This window comes from Lissotriton helveticus, chromosome 11, assembly GCF_964261635.1.
Source record: "Lissotriton helveticus chromosome 11, aLisHel1.1, whole genome shotgun sequence".
Lineage (NCBI taxonomy): Eukaryota > Metazoa > Chordata > Amphibia > Caudata > Salamandridae > Lissotriton > Lissotriton helveticus.
In genome coordinates, this window is record NC_136072.1 from 441,133,431 (window position 1) to 441,153,137 (window position 19,707).

The 19,707-nt window shown below is 49.4% G+C and overlaps 1 protein-coding gene across 1 annotated transcript in view; it reads left to right on the forward strand.

The window, feature by feature from the left end:
• CUL3 (cullin 3) overlaps positions 1-19,707 on the forward strand; it is a 580,651-nt gene that overhangs the window by 203,089 nt on the left and 357,855 nt on the right. The gene's annotated exons all lie outside the window — the stretch shown is intronic.

The following is a 19,707-nucleotide window of genomic DNA, read 5'->3' on the forward strand; positions in this document are numbered from 1 at the left end:
GAACTTTTTGAGAGACTTTTTGTCAACTCCTTTTGAGTTTCCGACTCCTGGTGCACATAGGGATACCTGGCTTCCAGGCTTGCGGGTCCTGTTCTCGACTGTCAGTTACGAATCCGCAGCTCGTGTGCCTCTTTTGCCTGGAGCATGACCAAGACCCCAAGTCGTGCTCCAACTGCCGGTCCATGGCGCTGAAGGCTTTGCGGGAGTGGTCCCAAAAGTTTCTTGAGCGCCGGCAGTCCGCTCCCTGCCGTTCGAGGTCCCGGTCGAGCGGGAGGTCGAGGGACCGGCCGCGGAGCCATCACCATTTGTCCAAGTCAGCAAAGTCTTCGCACTCTGGGTCAGGTAAGTCAACGCACAAGAAGTCGTCGAAGAAGCATCGTCGCTCTTTGACTTCTCGTCGGTCGGCCAGACCGACGAGGGATGCGGCCTGTGCCACTCTTGCGGCTCATCGTGCGGAGCCGGTAGAGTAGACTGAGTTTCCCTCCCTTCCCTGGAGCGATTCCCGCCCAGCTTCGTACGTTCTATGAGGCGATGCATGCCATCTTTGGGTGCCCCGAACCTGACTGCATTCCTTCGGGCCCGCGGACTCGGTTGGGGGGGTCTAGGCATTCTCCGTCGGCGGCTCAGGCCCTGGCGCCGCAGGCCCCCCTTGGATCCAGACCTGGATCCGGATCGGCGCCGGTTGACCTAATTACGCCTACACCGGTGCTGCTTCCTCCGGAACCGCTACTTCATTCGACGCAGGACGGGCCCCAGGCTGGCGTCGACCCCGGCCTCCATCCTGGTGTGGACCCGGATCCTGACCGGCGTCTGCCGACTCCAGACCCGGCGCAGAGAGGGGTTTTTGTGCCCCTGGTTACTCCAGGGGTCAATTTTTGACCAGATTGGCACCTAGAGGATGAGGAGGAGGACTGGGAGGGGTCAGGTGACCCTCTGACTGACCAGTTGGATAGTGAACAGGACTGGAGAGAGTCTGGACACCTCCCCTGACCGTGGCATGTTGTCTTCTCCTACCGTGGCTACGGAGGAGCGAGTGTCCTACGCAGTGGTGTTGCGTAAGTCGGCTGATGCTCTCAACCTTGAACTCCCCAGAGTGGCAGTCAGGACTAAACTCCTGACTGAGGTGCTTCAGCCGGCTGCGAGCTCTTCGGAGCCTCTGCTTCCGGTTGATGAAGCCCTTGCTGACGTCCTTTTGGGCACCTGGTCCAGGCCCAACAAGGTGGCTCCCGTAGATAGGATGATTGCCCGACGCCACCGCCCGGCTCCGGGCGACCACACTTTCCTCTCCTAACACCCCACCCCTGAGAGCTTGGTGGTCCAAGCTTCTACTTCCAAGGGCACATTCCCTACCGCACCACCGGAAAGAGAATCCAAGAAGTTGGATCTTCTGGGAAAGAAGATTTTCTCTTCCGCCAGCTTGGGACTGCGGTCGGTAAACACTGCATGTCTATTCGGCCGATATTCTCACTCTGTGTGGGACTCTGTTGCACAGGTGCTGCGTCAGTGTCCGGAGGAGGCCCGGACAGTGCTCTCCCAGGCTATTGCCGCTGGGAGGGATGCGGCAAAGTTTTCCATCCGTTGTGGGCTGACTCTCTAGGCACGACGATTTCCACGTTGGTAGCTCTTCGACGCTACGCCTGGAAGAGATCGACTGGCTTTTCTGGGGATGTCCAGAATACCCTCATGGACATGCCCTTTGACGATCGTTGCCTTTTTGTTGACATATCGGACAACGCTTTAGAGAGTTTCAAGGACTCACGAGCTACGGCCAGGTCCTTGGCTTCTCCAGCCGCCCTGTGCAGTCCGTTTTTTGCCCCTTTCATGGCTATGCAAGGGGTGCCCCACGTCTCGCCCTGAGCCATAGGCCGCAGCAAGTTACCCAACCTTCACGGGGATGTCGGAACAGCCGCCGTGATTCAGGGGGCCAGCGGGCAGGACAGTCCACCAACCCGCCCCTCGCCCCCTGCAGCTGTCTCCAAACCTTCCTAGTCCGACATTTCAGGCTCATCAAACGCCAGTGGGCAGCAGGATTCGCCATCCCCTCCGCCACTGGAGCACCATCGCGTCAGACAGGTGGGTTTTAAAGATAGTCCGAAGGGCCTACTCCCTCCCCTTCGAGGCTACCCCTCCAGCCATGCCATCTCGATACCACCATAAGTCGGAGGATCATCTGGGCCATCGCCAATAGGAAGTCACGGCTCTCTTGGCCAAGGGAAAACTACTTTCTGGTGCCCAAGAAGGACAAGGGCCTGCCGCCTATCTTGGATCTCCGGAACGTCAACTGCTTTCTCTGGAAGGACAAGTTCAAGATGTTGTCTGCCCTCGACCCGGGAGACAGGTTGGGAGCGTTGGACTTGCAGGACGCTTACTTTCACATCCCTGTCCTGCCGGCACACCAGCTTTGCCTACGGTTCACGGTAGGCCATGAGCACTTTCAGTTTACCGTGCTCCCCTTTGGACTTACCAGCGCCCCTCAGGTGATCACGAAAGTGATGGCGGTGGTCGCAGCTCATCTGCGCAGATCAGGGGTTCTACTCTTCCCCTATCTTGATGACTGGCTGTTGAAGGCCGGCTTCCCCCAGACTGTTGTCTCCCACCTCCAGACTACAGCCGACCTCCTGCATTCGCTGGGGTTCTCCATCAATGTGCCGAAGTCACATCTGATTCCCTCTCAGAAGCTCCTCTTTATCGGAGCAGTTCTGGACACAACGCGGTTTCGGGTCTATCCTCCCGAACAGTGAGTCCAGGATATTCGGGCTATGATTCTGATCTTTCAGCCTCTATCCCGGGTTACAGTCAGGATGACCCTGAGGCTGCTGGGCTTCATGGCCTCCTGCATCCAGCTGGTCGGTCATGCCAGGTGGCATATGCGGGCTCTGCAGTGGGACCTGAAGTTCCAGTGGGCGCAGCTTCAGGGGAACCTGTCCGATTGCGTCCAGATCTCAGAGGGCACAGCGCGACAACTGCAGTGGTGTCTCACGAACCAGGATTGGGTCAACGGCAGATCCCTCTCCCTTCCCCAACCAAAGCACACAGTGGTGATGGACACATCCCTTCTGGGATGGGGCGGCAACATAGGAGAGGCGGAGATCAGAGGCCTCTGGTCTCCGGCGGAGTCCGGGCTCCACATCAACCTTCTGGAGCTATGGGCGATTTGTCTTGCACTGAAGGCAATCCTTCCCTCTGTCCGGGGAAGAGTAGTGCAGGTGTTCACGGACAACGCCACCACCATGTGGTACTGCAACAAACAGGGCGGGTGGGATCTTGGACCCTATGTCAGGAGACCCTGCACCTCTGGACATGGCTGGAACATCAGGGCATGTTCCTGGTGGTTCAACACCTGGCAGATTCCCTGAACGCCAGGGTAGATTAACTCAGGTGCATGATATATCACGAATGGTGTGTTCACTTGGAGGTGGTGCAAGGTCTATTTCAGCAGTGGGGAGAGCCTTGGTTAGATCTGTTCGCCACCGAAGAGAATGCGCAATGTCAGCAAATCTGCGCGTTGGAGTTTCCAAGGCAGCACTCGCTTTTCGGCATGAGTGGAGTTGTGGTCTGTTGTACGTCTTTCTGTCTATACCTCTTCTGCCCAGAGTGCTGAAGATCAGGCGCGACCAGGTTAAAGTCCTTCTTGTGGCTCCGCATTGGGCACGAAGAGTCTGGTATCCCGAGCTGCTCAACATGGCCATCGTTCCTCCGGTCCGACTGCCTCTTCGGGAGGATCTTCTGTCGCAGCAGCAGGGGGCGGTCCTCCACCCGATCCTGTCCAGCCTCCACCTCCTTGCGTGGAGATTGAGCGGCAGCAGTTGACGACATTTGACTTGCCTCCCGAAGTTTGTGATGTAATCTTGGCAGTCAGGCGTCCTTCCACTAAGACGGTATACACCTGCAGGTGAAACACATTTGTGGCATAGTGCACAGCAAAGGCTGTGGATCCCCTCTCTGCCCCTCTTTCTCGGGTTCTCTTGTTCCTCCTTTCTTTGGCCCAGCAGATCTCTGCTCTGGGCACTATCGAGGGCTATCACTCGGCCATCTCTGCCTTCCTTGGGCTTCCAGATAAGCCTTCTCTTTTCAAGTCCCCGGTGGTAAATAGTTTCTCAAAAGGTATAACTCATCTCTATCCTCCTATTCCTTTCGTTATGCCTCAGTGGGACTTTAATCTAGTCTTGATTTATTTAATGTGCGCTCCCTTTGAGCCACTTCACAACTGTCCTTTGAGACTTCCGACGCTAAAAACTGCATTCCTGGTTGCCATCAAATCTGCCAGAGTGAGTGAGCTCCAGTCTCTTTCTTCCAAGCCTCCTATTCTGTCTGTCCATCTGGATAAAGTAGTTCTCAGGACTTGTCCATCTTTCCTGCCCAAGGTTGTCACTGCCTTTCACATCGAGCAGACCATCATTTTGCCCACTTTCTTACTGCCTCCGCATCGTTTGAAAGAGGAAGAGGGGCTCTAGCGTCTGGACCCAAACAGTGTGCGTTCCTTTTATCTGGATCGCACCAATCAATTCCAGTTGGATGACCAGCTCTTTGTTGGGTATGTGGGCACCAAGAAAGGTCGGGCTGTACACAAACAAATTATCTCCCGATGGGTCGTTTTGTGTATCAAAGCCTGCTATTCTCTGGCGAAGAAGCCTCCAATGGGGCTGTGCGCCCATTCCACTAGGGCGACGGTAGCAACCACTGCTCTGGGACGAGGCGTTCCCCTAAATGACATCTGTCAGGCAGCTACGTGGGCTTCGTTGCACACTTTTACGAAACACTACTGTCTTGACAGTCCAGTCCGAACAGAGATGGCTTCTTTGGCGATTCTGTTCTCCACAACTTTCTGGTGGAATCTTTTTTTTTTTTTAAACTTTTTATTGATTTTATAACACAAACAACTTGCAAGGAAGAAGAAAAAGAGACATCAATATACACAACGTTGCATTACATGGTGTTAGGGCGGGAAGGACAATCCAATGAGCGTTCGATCTATCGAGAAAGAGTTACACAGTGGGGGGGGGGGGGGCAGAAGAAACAAATTGCAATCAGTATACAATAGTGTGTGGAGGAACTCTCGGGTTACGGGGACATAGGTGCAACATCAGGGTCAGGGAGAGGAGAGGCACATATATCACCACGATAAGTGTTCCACTGAGTCCATATCTTTCCCCATTTCCGGGGGGTACCACGAGAAATATACACCGTTTTTTCTCTGAACATGCACCAGTCCATGTTTTGTTTCCATTTCTGAAGTCTGGGCGGGCCCTGAGCGCCCCACAATTGCGCAATGTCTCTTTTGGCAATCATGTTGCCCAAGGTCACCCACCGAAGCTGCGACACGGAGTAATCATTCGGTTCCCATACGTTCAGCAGGCATCTCCTAGCTTCCGGCAGCGATTGCACCCCGGTAACCTCACTCATCACCTCGTGCACACGGGTCCAGAATCGCACTATCTCAGGGCACTCCCAGATGATATGTAAAAAGGTGCCCAGGAGACCACAGCCACGCCGACACAAACCATCCACAGAGAAGCCCATATGCACCAAACGGGGACCAGTGACATACACTCTATGTAGGATTTTAAGTTGCACAAATCTAAGGCGCGCCTGGATGGCCACCTCTTTAGGGGAGGAGATCGCCGCCTGCCAGTCCTCATCGTCCAGCTCCAGCCCATCACCAGTCCAGACCTCCCTAAGTCGAGACAGGAGGTCAGACCTGGAGTTGATTAACTTTTTATAAATAAGCGAAATCGTACTATCAGGAACATGTCCGTCCAGTACCCTGTCCTCAAGCGGGGACGACTCCGGAATCTCCACACCCGAAGGGAAGACCGAGAGCACCGCGTGGCGGATCTGTGCATAGCGAAAGAATTCGCGATCGCTCAAAGCGTACTCGGTTTTCAATTCCTCAAACGTCTTCATTCTCCCCTTAGTCCAAACATCATCAATCCTGCTGATACCAATCAAGTCCCACCTATCAAACCCCCGGGACTGCCAAAGTGAGCCAAGTCTATCAGAGGCGTACAGGGGGGTGGCACGAGTCAATTTATCAGTCCACCCAAGCGCCATGGAAGCATGTCGCCATACCTGGACGGCCGTCCTAGTGGGGCCCGTCACGTTGCGAGGGGTGAGTTTCGAGTAGAGGGCTCTATTGTAGTCGCCCCCCGGTAACAACCATTTGTCCATCGCGAAGGCCGGATTCGGCAAAGGGCCATACATGCAGTGATTTATTGAGACGCCCAATAATAGCGACGAATATCAGGCAAAGCAATTCCACCGTCGTACCACGGGAGCGACAATTTAGCAATGGCAATCCGGGGCCTACCCCCCCCACACCAGTCGTCTCTGTAAACTCTCGACCTCACGGAAATATGTAGCCGGGACAACGTCAAGCGTGTTTTGCAATGCGTAGAGGAATCGGGGCAGTGACATCATCTTAAACAATGCCGCTCTACCCAGGGGAGAGAGAGGAAGTTTCCCCCAGGCGACCACATCCGCCCGAAGGCGCTGAAGAGGGGGCAGTAAATTACGGTCGAACCGCAGTGCAGGGCTCAGCGAGATAAAAATGCCCAGATATTTAAATCCATCTTCCACAATCGCGATAGGACAGCCGCTTGGCAGAAGGGGGGCGGTACCCGACAGGACGTATACACAGGACTTCGACCAGTTGATGACAAGACCTGAGTTTTTGCGGAAGGACGTCAAGACATCAAACAGCACAATGAGGGATTTACGGGGTGACGTAAGATAAAGCAGAATATCATCAGTGTAGAGAGATACACGGTCCTCAAACTCCGAGTTCCATCTAATGCCCTTCAGGGACGGTTCCCACCGCTACCAGGCCGCCAGCGGTTCCAAGGCAAGAGCAAACAACAAGGGGGACAGGGGGCAGCCCTGTCGCGTCCCTCTGCTCAGTGCAAAGGGCGCAGAGACCCGACCATTGACCACCACCTGGGCCATGGGACCGGCGTAGAGCAATCTGACCCATCGAACGAAGTCCGAACCGAAACCAAACTTAGCAAGAACCGCCCACAAATACGGCCATTCTATTGTATCAAACGCATCGTAGCGTCCAAGGACGCCAAGATGGCGGGCTCACGCAGCGTCTCAGCCCGTGCCAGAACTCCATGCAACCTTCGGAGGTTAAGCGCCGTGTTACGATGCGGTATAAAGCCGGATTGATCAGGGTGAACCAGGTCCCCAATAACGGACGCCAAACGTGTCGCCAGCAGCTTGGCCAAGATTTTAGGTTCCGCATTAATCAACGAAATGGGTCGAAAAGAGGCGCAGCGATCCCGAGGTTTACCATCCTTGTGGATGACAACAATAGTGGCCAGTCTCTAGTCTGGCGGGAGAAACCCCACCTCCAAAGACTCAAGAAACATAGAGCGCAAATGAGGAGCTAGCGAGTCCGGGCGCAATTTATATAGCTCAATGGGGAGCCCATTAGGGCCCGAGGCCTTGCCGGATCGGACCGAACGGACAGCAGCGGCAATCTCGTCCACAGTAGGCGGAGCATCCAGAGCGTCCCTATCAATATCAGACAATCGGGGAAGTGCAATATCACGCAATAACAGGTGGGAGTCCTGCTCCGATCGATCAGACACCTGGGAGTACACCTCGCGGAAATAATCGGCAAAACATGCGACAATATCAACAGGGTCCGTACAACACTCTCCATTCTCCGCAACAATCACAGGGACGACACGACTCGCACTTTCCCTCTTATCCAACCAAGCAAGCAGTTGCCCAGCCTTATCACCCACATCATACAGGCGTCCCTGCTGTTCCCGCCCCATTTCCTTAGCAGCTTCAGTGACCAGAGCTCTGTATTCATGTTGTTTCAACTCCAGTAGATGCAACCCCTCAGCGGTAACCCCAGATTCCAAGCCCTCCTCCAGGGCCGTGACCTCCCCCTCAAGTCGAACCGTCTCAGCACGGTTGGCCAACTTCACGCTACCAATCAATGAGAGGGCCTGGCCACGAATGACAGTCTTGTAAGCTTCCCAAAGTACACCAGGGGAGGAAACAGAGCCCACATTTTCCTCAAAATAACAATCGTGTGCTTTAACCAGCTCATCCCTGACCCTGGGGTCCTTCAAATACCAGGGGTTGATCGGGGCCACTCGGCCCGCCGAACCCTGCCGTGCATCAACCACCAGCCAAAGCGGAGAATGGTCCGAGATACCCCGTGCCAGATGTTTAACTTCCCGTATGAGGGATGCATGGGCCGAGGGCAGTAAAACGTGATCTAGCCTCGAGAGACTACCATGAGCACCAGAATGATAGGTATATTGCAACTGTCCCGGGTGAAGCAACCGCCAGCAATCAGTGAGCCCCAACGTCTCCAGGAAGTCGCTCAACCAAGTCTGGGCCCTCGGCAGTTCCCTGGGAGGGTGACGATCAAGCATTCCCGAGACCACCGCATTAAAGTCACCCCCAACCAAAAGCAAACCCTCGGGGAGGCCCAGGATAAGTCCACTCAGATCAGCAAAGGTGGTGGCCTGGAGGCCCGGGGGCACGTAGACAGAAATCAGAATAAGAACCTTCCCCTCCCAGCGCCCCACAATGGCGGCATATCGTCCCTTATCATCCAATATGACATCATCAATGGCCAAGGGGAGGGAGGCCCGAACCAGAATGCCCGCCCCCCTAGAGCCCGAAGTGAAACCTGAGTGCGCCACAAGGCGATAACCACGCCTATTCAAAGCGTAGCACTTCTTGCCGAGCAAATGAGTCTCCTGCAGTAAGACAACATCTGGAGTCAAACGTTTCAGCAATTGTAACACCACCCTCCTCTTAATCCCATCCCCCAACCCGTTCACGTTCCAACACAATAACCGAAGTCCCCTACCCCCCATCCCCGTGCCCAGCCCCTCCCCAGCCCCACACCCAGAGCAACTGCAAAAAACAGGAGAGCGCCTTTCCTTCGCCTTGCAAGTAACAAGAAAATTCAAACAAACAACCCAGCCCCCCCAACAATGTCAAAACAACTATACCCCCCACCCCGCACCCCTGCTGAAGACCAAAGAGCCCCATAAACTCGCAGTGTGCCTGTCGCCCAACCACCCAACTAATCTACGAAAAGAAAACCCAGGAGGAGAAAGAACCCGTCCACCCCCCACCCACCCCCAAAAAAGAGACTATTACTTGCAAACATTAAGAACACAGCATAGCACAGTTCAAAGCCAACGGGAAGGGTACGGGGTCAAAGTCAACAGTTACTCTTGCTCCGTCGGGCCACCTTCCGCCCGATCCGACTTGCCAGAGTCCTCAAAAGGTTCATGATCCATAGGCAGCGTGTCAAGCCAGTCACTCACAACCCCCGAATGGTCGAAGAAAAAAGTACGATCCTTATGTACCACCCGCAGACGGGCCGGAAAGAGCATGGCATACTTCATTGACCTTTCCCGGAGTCTCTTCTTGACCCCCTGAAACCCCAGCCTCTGTTTCTGGACCTGTTGTGTATGTCCTGAAATATGTTGACCTGGCTCTTCAATAGATAGATGTGAAAGATACTTAATATTTCTCTCCTCACAGCTCCTAATTCTTTTAAATATATCACTATCTTTGATCTGTTGAATAAAGCATTTTTTAAGGAAGAAGGTATTTTAAATGTTTTCTTTCCTCAAATGGTGGTTTCCACATGGGCTCAGATTTAGGAGACAACCCCTCCTGGTGGCAGAATAGACCCTATGATGTGACCATCAGTGTCTTAGTAGGCCAATGGAAAATATACCTTTGGTGGAACAACACTGTTGAGGGTATCACACAAATTTTGGGGTTACCCCCCAAGCTTTTATGTCTCTTCCACTCCTCTTGATCAAGTGTGATATGGAAGGCAACAATTGTTCTATAATGTTCAAACTTGTATAGAAAATGGAGGAGGCAAATGGAGGGAGTACATTTTTCTGGAAATAATTCCCCCTTGACTGGTGTGCTGAGCCACTGACTAACAAGTTACTTACCTTTGGGAACGATATATCTGTAAGAAACATTAGTTAGTTATAGATTCCTTACCCCCCAGGCGTCAGACTGGATCCGGAAAGTTTTTTGTCATCAGTACCCTCTGCGTGTCGGAAGGTGGTGTCGGTCGGCTCCGCGTTAGTCGTTGGCATCGTGTCACCAGGATGACATTGCGGTAGATACTTAGACGCCGCCCTCGCGCGCGGACGTCAGTTCTGTACAAGACTTTCTGTGCCAGAAACGCACAGCCGTGCAAGACACTGACCACTGGTGCACAAAACTAGGGCCCTTAAAGGATATCCTTAACCCTAGGAATCGGTTCGCAGAACGGAGAGGATAGGTGGGTCAGTAAGGAATCTATAAATAACATGTTTCTAACAGATATATTGTTACCGAAGGTAAGTAACTTGTTCATCTGAAAGAAAGACGTTAGTTATAGATTCTTTAACTAAGAATAGATAACCCAGCAATACCAACCCTGGAAGTGGGTCTGCGAACCAAGATTCCACCAGAAAGGGAGGAGCTTCGCGCGCACCAAAGATGGTCGCGTGAGCACAGGGCTCCCGGACCCTCGCCACCTCCATCGACTATCCTGTCCTTTATCCTGGTTCAGACGACGGGTGTTTATTGGCACAGTTCTACTGCTCATTTATTTGTTTCAACGAACTTTTTTGGACTTCGGGGTCCAGAGCTACAGACTGTCGCAGTTTTCAGGCCTGCTCCATGGCGACGCCCCGCGCTCTCTTGTCTCGCTTGCCGTTCAGTAAGTGAACAACAACGGACTGCCAGACTTGCGTGGGCTGGCGATTGCTTTCGATTTCTGTCCGGAGCTCAACCTGACTTTGTCGGCTCCGTGTTTCTGTGGACAACAGTGAGGAACTTATGTTATCAGTGAGTGCATTGTTTTACAATGTTGATTTCTAATTTGTTGAGGTACTTAATTAATAAATATAGGTATCACTTGACGTCAAAAATATGACCTAACCTCAAGATATGTCATCAGTTGTTCAAAGCATGTGCTTTCCTACGAAAGGGATGTTTTTGTGGTTTATTTTACTCACTTATTCATAGGGGGGTTTATTTTGGGGGCATCTCTTGTCCAATCCCATATCCAGCCAAGGTTGTTTTAAATTTAAGATTCACAAGATTGAACATGGTTGGTTGGACTTTTCACTTAACTCGGGAATATGATGTACAAATGTTTGAGACCGCATATTTCTCAAAAACAGGAATACATATGAGAGTTTGTGTTTAGTTTTTTGGTGACACATTGCGGCTCTAGGGGTCATCCTTATACTATTACAAGTGACTGCGTAATATTTTCGTTGAGTCCATTATGGGCTGTTAGCAGACAGTAGACTCAACGTTCTTCTTCTTGCAGTAAGATCCTTTCTGTATTGGTGTCTACATAGTCGAGAGTTTCCAGAATAACCCATCTCATCAGTTGAATGTTTTGCAGTAATGAAATGGTTGCTCATTTTCGTTGTTACTCTGTTACACCTTATATTGCTTCTGTGCTCACAGATGCGTATTTTTACTTTTATGCACGTCATGGCTACATATTTTGCAGCAGGGGCAGGTGATCATATAAATATCACATAATTTGTTACAATTCGCATGTATTTTTAAAGTCCATTTAAAATTTTATGTGAACTGTAGCGCTTTTGTGGTGGTTGTTAGAGGGCAAACTGAGCACGTGTCGTATGGGTAATGGCCTATAATAGGAGGGAGTCTTCGTATTGTTGAGATAGTTTCCTGCTTTACAGTTTTCTTCTTTGGTCGAGTATGAACCAGGTGATCTCTAAGTTTTTTTTTTTCTCCTGTGACAAAAGTGTGGTAACTGCCAATTGATGTTGCCTGAATTCAGTATTCTCCAGTTTTTTCATATCACTTTCTTTACGACATTGAATACTGCGTTGAAGTTGTTACACATCAGTGTTTCATGCTCCTGAGATTTTTCTTTCTTTAGCAGGAGTACATGCCTATGTTGATTCTGTGCTCTCTTATAGCTTTTTGACAAGATTGATTTTGAATAGTTTCTGGATTCTAGTTAGTGAGGGTTTTTGCTTTATTTTAAAAGTCTATCTTGTTGGTACAGTTGCGTCTTATGCGGAAGTATTGGCCATAGGATAGATTATCTTTTAAAGAGCATGGATGAAAGCTGTTGTATAACAACAAGGTGTTCTTGTCTGTAGGTTTGTAATAGGTCTTCCTGCCCATATGTTGGTTTTCTGCAGAGGGTGATGTCTAGGAAAGAAAGAGTAGAGCGGTCTATCTGGCGGTGAATTTAAGACACCTGTCACAAAATTGTGTGCAGATGTTATGTCAAATGTAAATATCATGGTATTTATAGAGCGCACTGTCACCAGACGGTGTCGCCTATTCGGCTTCCTGGCACTGATACTCATACCGCTGTGGAACCCCTCCTGGCTTTCCCTGTGAAGTGTCCACTCCTGGGCACCCCCATGGTGAAGCCAGGCATCCTTAGCGCTGTTAGGGCCGATGTGGAGGCTAAGCAAGCTATTGCCCAGAGTTGCAGCGTGGGGCCCGTGATTAGAATAGACACCGAGGCGAGAATTAACAGGCCCGAGGAAATTGGGCCCAAGACCCCGCCGAGGTGGGAATCGAACCCTGGTCCCTGGCCAGAACTCTGCATCAGGGTCTGCCGCTCTAACCATTGAGCCACACTCCTCCACGCTGTCAACCATTGGCCAACTTGCAAGATCTCAAAGCACACTATGACCACGCCCACTGAGACATAATGGAAGATCTATTCCGTATTTCTCTGAGGAACGCAAAAAAAGGCTGTCAACTGTTGGTTTCTGGGAAGAATATTATAACTAGCACCTCCATACCGATCTCTGGGTTTACACTTGAGATTCAGAAAGCAGTCTTAAACATGCCTTTCGAAAAGGAACATCTATTTGGTCCTCAGGTGGACTTTACATTAGAGAAAATAAAAAAGATAAGGAGAGGGCAAGAGCTATGGGGCCCTTCAAACACCTGCTACCCGTGGATTTTTTTCGTATCTCAGGATACCATGGAGCCTCAAAATCCAACCTTTCTGAGGCTTCCACCTCCCAACGAAAGCAGCAAGGCCAGGGTTATTACTCTGAGGGCTACTACTGAGGTTCTTATAGAGGAAACAAAGGTAGAGGTAATGGTGCCTCCCCCTATGGAGCAACCCTGTCTACCAAATAGTGACTACCCTATCCCCACCGCCCAGTCACATAACATTTGACAGGGTCAGTATTCACAATTATCTACCCGCCTGGCAATCCATCACATCAGACAAATGGGTATTTACCATTATCCAACATGCTATTGTCTGGAGTTCATTACCACACCACCCAGCATTCCACCTTGTGTTCACAGAATGTCACACGAGCACTGAGCATTACTCAAACAGGAAGTCCAAGCTCTTCTCAAAGGTGCTATAGAGCCCGTCCCTCATCAACTTCATGGGTATACTCTCTGTACATCCCCAAAAAGGATGGGTTTTTAAGGACAGTTTTGGATCTCAGGCCCTTATACAAATATATTATATCAGAATACTTCCACATGGTTTCCTTACTGGATGTCATTCCTCTTCCTCAACAAGGCAATTTTATGGCAACACTAGACTTAAAGGGCTCATACTTTCACATACCAATACACCCAGCTCATCGCAAATACTTAAGATTGGTCATAGCAGGCAAACATTACCATTTCAAAGTTTTCCCATTCGGGGTAGCCCCTGCACCTCGAGTGTTCACTAAATGCCTAGTGATGGTCGCAGCGTATTTGCACAGACAAACTATCCATGTATTCCCATAGCTGGACAACTAGCTTATCCAAGCCAGCCCTCTTCATCAGTGCCAACCGCACACTTCGATGACAATAGATCTTCACCTCCGTTTGGGGATTACAATCAACATCCCCCAATCTCATCTACAACCATTACAAGTTCAATCATACTTACAAGTTCAATCATACTTAAGAGCAATCCTGAACACACAAACTGGATTAGCCTACCCCAATTCCATAAGAACTCAACTTTCAAACAATACTGCCCCAGGTATCCAGTATTTGATCTTTCATAGATTCACATGCTTGAATCATTCCACATCCTCGAAGTGGTAGTCCCACAGTACTATAGGAAAACAGTGTGTATAATAGGCTATAATGGCACTAGTCCATAAATAATATGGCCTATCTGTCCTTTTTTTTTTTAAAAGGCCAAACTTTAACTATGACCAATCGGGTGGGAAAACCCTCAAGAACACTCCCAAGACAGGCTGATTACATCAGATTTTCACAACCCGTTGTGCGTGAAGGAAGTCTCCTTGAGCTTTGCTCACTATTTTTTCTGAAAAGCTCTTTTCAATCTCATTACTCTAGTATATCTGACAGAAAAGGTCTTTTTCGTCCCTTCAAGTCCTGTGGGAAAAGATAGTTCATATGGATAACCCCCATAAGGACTGTCTTTATTGCCTTCATTCCAAGGATTTGTAGTAAAGAGTGCAAGATTTGTTACACTTCCCCTAAAAAAAATTCTGCGGGCCTAGAAAGGGAGGCTACGTCTGTGGCTTCAGAAAACAAAAACCTCAGAGAACGTCTTCTGAGGAGGATAGTAACACCTCTTCCAGATCTCACAAATGGGCTAGATCCCATGAAGGGAGTGTCGGAGCGGTCCAGAAAATCCTTCTACTTCTTATCAGCCTCAACTCTAAGAAAAAGAAGCAAAAAATCTAGTCCATTGATGCCATCTACTAAGGATAGATTTTACCCTAATGCCTCCTCTACTGACCCGTCCACAAGGCATAAATCCTCTACTAAGTCCCTCTTGACTGCACCTTCACCGTTGACACCAAGATCGTCAACGACCACAAGTATCACTATGTTGTCGGTGAGACAGTTGACAACGAAAACAATGACAGTCAGCGCTCCCATCTTGTTGGCAAAAATTCAGATATCTACAAAGTTCCTGTTAGTGCCTCGTCAACGACTATCCCATCAGCAACACTGCCATTGACGACGATTCCAGCAAAACTCCCTTTGACGATTGCTCCGTTGACAGCAGTACTGTTAACAGTGTCGACCACAACACCAATGCAGGACGCTTGCATCTCTCCTTCGATGCCAGCGTCTACAACGATTAAAAGCCCCAAAAGTCACCAGAACCTTTCTACGAACTGAAATCACCTCGCCCAGCAAGGTCTCGCCTCTGTCTCCTGGCCACTTGCTGGATCTTGAGGAATAAGATGAGGATGATGGCCTTTTTGGGGGTGCTCACAGCCCTTCAGAACTGCATGATAAATGCCAAGAGGAAGATGATGATTATGGCAATGAAGGACGATATTACTAGCATTACTATCCTCTTCCTTCAAGACATTATGAGCCCAGTGGATATTACTCTGACCCTCCCCCTAAATGGGATAGTGCACGACTAATTCCTTGATACAGGATCTTCAGGCTATGCTCACAGATGGTAGGCGTTTTCGACAACCTCCAGAAGAGCAGGCTGGTGCACCTCCACAATCTGTCTCCCCTCTTGCTCCAACATCCCTCCCTCCAAGAGCCACTCCTAGAATGACATCTGCTCCCCATGGAGCAGCGCCACCAAGGGTTGATCCATCATCAGATGGTGATGAAAGAGAAGAGGGTGGGATTCTGGAGCCTCAGCCACCTTTGGATGAATGGGACGACTACGTTCTCCCAACACAGTCCCACCTCCGCAACAACCTGCCGATTCGCTTCCTGAAGACGTCGGAGTTTTCCATAACCTCATGGAGACGGCGCCAACCAGGTTGCATCTCCATATGTCGGTAAAATAGTCTGACTTTTTCCTGTACAATTTTAAAGCGCAGGCAAGGAAATCGGAACGCTCTATACCGATTATTGATTGCATCTGGCAAAGAGGAGTCCAGGTGATGAATATCCCTGTCACAATAGTGGCTGTCCTCCCTCACATTGATAAAAAGTACAGGCCCCTGATGATTCCTCTTCATGCTTGACGGCACACCCCAAGCCTGACTTGGTGGTCTCTCAAGCGGCACATTGTATATCTGAAAACCCATCTACTCCTATTTCGTCACCACCTGACAAGGAGGGATGCCGTTTGGGCAATATTAAAAGGTTTTCCACCATATCTGCAATTACAGTGCGCGCAGCCAACTCCCTAGCAATTCTAATACGTTATGATCTCCAGTTGTAGGTTGATATTGGCTCCATCATTGACCTCATCTTGGAGCATACACAATCTGAAGCTAAGAAGATCTTGCTGGATGGTGAGTCCACCCCACCTAAGATCATAGTTTGTGCCATGGACATCCTCGCCACAGGCTTCCTTCAAGTAGCCGGCGTAGCCATGTTAAGGTGCCAAGGATAGCTCAAGGCAACCTCATTTAGACAGGAGATCCAATCTACTATATTGTACATGGCATATGATGGAGACTCGCTGATTGATAAATATGTTCACAGTGCTCTTTTTGCTATTAAAACAGACACTGATACCGCCAAATCCCTTGGCACTCTCCAATACCGTAAATTGCCCTTTCGTGCAGCACGTGTGCACAGCTTCTCTTCTTTCAGGTGTGGATACCCGCACTCCCAGCAGTATCTGTCCTACCAGCCTCAATACAGACTTGCATAACAGCAACAGTTGTACCGCCAATGCTCCGCAGCTGGTTTCTCTAATCAAGGCCCCTGCAGAATACCACCACCTCAGAGCCGCGACAGAGGCCGCAAACAGAGACCTTGTCCACGTACTTCGTAGATGCAAAGATATTCAGTTACCTCCATCATTGGGAAACCATCACCTCAGACAGATGGGTATTAGACCTAGTCAGACCTAGTCACCTATACCCTGAAGTTTACGGAAAAACCACCGACCACTGTGCCAAGGGGAACACCCACGTCTTTACTTACTACAGCAGGAAGCTTTCCTAATGGTTGCCAAGGGAGCAATAGAGAAAATCATGGTTGCTCATACAGAGAAAGGATTCTACTCTTTTTTTTTTTCCTTACACACATGAAATCAGGAGATTAGAGACATATCCTAGATCTCAGGAAGCCCAACAAATTCCTCCACAAGCAATCCTTACATATGATCACTCTCTCCGACATTGTTCGTCTCAACAGCAGAGACTTCATGACATCTATAGACCTGGAAGACGCTTACTTCCATATCTCCTTCTATCCCAAACACATGCAAATATCTTAGATTCATGGTAACTGGTACCTGTTTCCAATTAAAGGTTCTTCCCTTCGACCTCAGGTTATCCCCTCGCATATTTACCAAGTGCATGACACCAGTAGCAGCTGCACTCAGGAAACAAGGTCATCAGGTTTTCCTTACCTAGACAACTAGCTGCTGTAAGCTCCAACCCCAGGACAAGCGGCCAAAGCTACAAAGGCTTGTCTATCGCTTTTCCCCAAAATGGGCCTCACTGTAAATTGATGAAACTCCATCAATCCCAGTCAGACTGACATTTAGACACAATTCAGAACAAGGCTCTCCTCTCCTGGGACAGACCAGGAAGGCTAGCGCACTTGGCTCAAAAACTTTACAGGAGCTTCAGATCCAAGAAAGGTGGTTGGCAAATCTACGATTTCTGTACAGCAACAATTTGGAGATCAAGGCCCTCTTTCTCACCCCGCTGGCTTTCCTCCCAAGCATCGCAAAATCCTCTGTGCTGGTCTTTACCGACAGTACAACCAGCATGTATTCTATCAAGAAACAGAGGATCCTGTTCTCTAATATGATCTCAAGTAGCCCAAGAGCTGTGGGGTTGGCTCACGGAATAAGCTTAAAGTTAAGCAACTGTCTGGAGTACACAGTAGATTAGTGGACGCTCTCAGCAGGACAAAAGACAGTTGCCACGAGTGGGAACTGGACCTACAGCAGTTGAACAAGATATTCTCATTGTGGGGGAAACCAGTGCTGGACCTCTTTGCGACTGTTGGCAATACCAAATGCCAGTTCTACTCCAGGCGATACCCTCTGCCAAGGTCTTGGTGGAATTCTCTTTCAATGCAATGGTCTGGGATTCATTCCTATGCTTCCCACCCCTTCCCACTAATTCCCACTAATTCCCAAAGTCCTCACCAAGATGAATGAGGAATGCTGTTGTCTCCTATTGATCGCTCCCAAGTGGACCAGACAGCACTGGTTTTTGGAGCTCATCCTCCTGTTGGAGACCAAGCCCATTTGCCTTCCACCAACTCCATCTGTCCTGACATTGACTCAGGGTCAGATATGCCACCTGGAGCCAGCCTCTCTCAACTTGCATTCCTGGCTTCTGAATTCTATGAGTTTTGCAACTTAAACACGACTCAAAAATGCAGAGATGTTCTTTCTAAATCGAGAGCAGAAGGTACAAACAAAACGTACAAGTTGGAGTGGAGAACATTCTGTCATTGGCGTCAACAAAACACCTTACACCTGTTCCATGCTTTCCCGGCACAGATTTTACCTGATGTCCTCTCTCTGGCCAAGTCCGGCCTGGTTTACTAATCCGTCAAAGTTCACCATGCTGCAATTTCAAGGTACAGATGCTCTTCACAGGCTCTCTCTGTTCCCACCAGTGCGAGGCCTTCCTCCGGAATGGCATCTTAACGTAGTCCTCTGTCAATTAATGAAGCAGTCTTTCGAGCCCATTGATAAGACTGACTTAAAGTTTCTCACATGGGAAGTGGCTCTCTTGCTTGCTCTCACTTCTACAAGAAGGGTTAGCGAGAAACGGGCCTTCACCACTGAAGAACCTTTTCTTTGTTTCACAGATAAGTTTGTACTTCTCCGAAAAAAACAGAAGTTCATCCCAAAGGTCCCTTCTCAATTCCACCTCAATGGGCCTGTCATACTAAGGAATGTTTTTCCTAACCCAGCCACACCGACTGAGTGGGCCCTTCTTACTTTGGACATCAAACACTGTCTCAAGTTTTACCTTCAGAAAACTAAGCATGTTTGCAAGACTGACCACCTACTTGTAGCTTATGGCTAAGGTTGTCAAGGTTCTGTAGTGACAAAAAATACCATTGCAAGATAGATTTCGGCAACAACTCAGTTTCAACATTTTAAGGCGGGCAAACCCTTAACGAGAAAAGCTTGAAGCTCATTCTACAAGAGCAGTGTCCACTTCCGCTGCTCTGTTTGCAGGCATTCCACTGGGGAAGATATGCTAAGCTGCGACGTGGAAGAGCACACACACGTTAACAATGCACTACTGCCTGGAATTGCTAATGCGAATCGACGCAGCCTGAGGCCTGGCGGTGTTACGCCATTTATTCCAATAAGGTGAGCCTCTTTATATGGAGTAGTTTATTTACATTCAAGTCAGATGTTTCAGACTGCGGTATATTGCCAAGTGATCTATTTACGTTCTTTATCTAAAGGTTATAGGCATAAAAGCTTACGTTCTTAATATATCCAAAGGTTACAGGGACGTTATATCTAGGCATTAGCGTTTGAAAAAACCTTAGAAATTCACTGAAAAAACAAAGGTTACAGGGATGTTCTAGTTAGGCTCAGGTTTCACTCGTATAAAACCAGTGAAATTCAGCCGTTCTAGTTAGTGAGCTAACTGTAGCTCACGCCCACGTAATGCACTGCTTATGACCTCACACCCCCTTCGTGAAAAAACCCAATATAGCAATATTTAGTATGCAAGAGCAGCAGATCATACACAGTAATTAAAGTGCTACGTGACAAATACACACATACTATCCTTTAGCAAATTGGACCAATGAATTTCATCTAGATAGACTTATAACTTCATT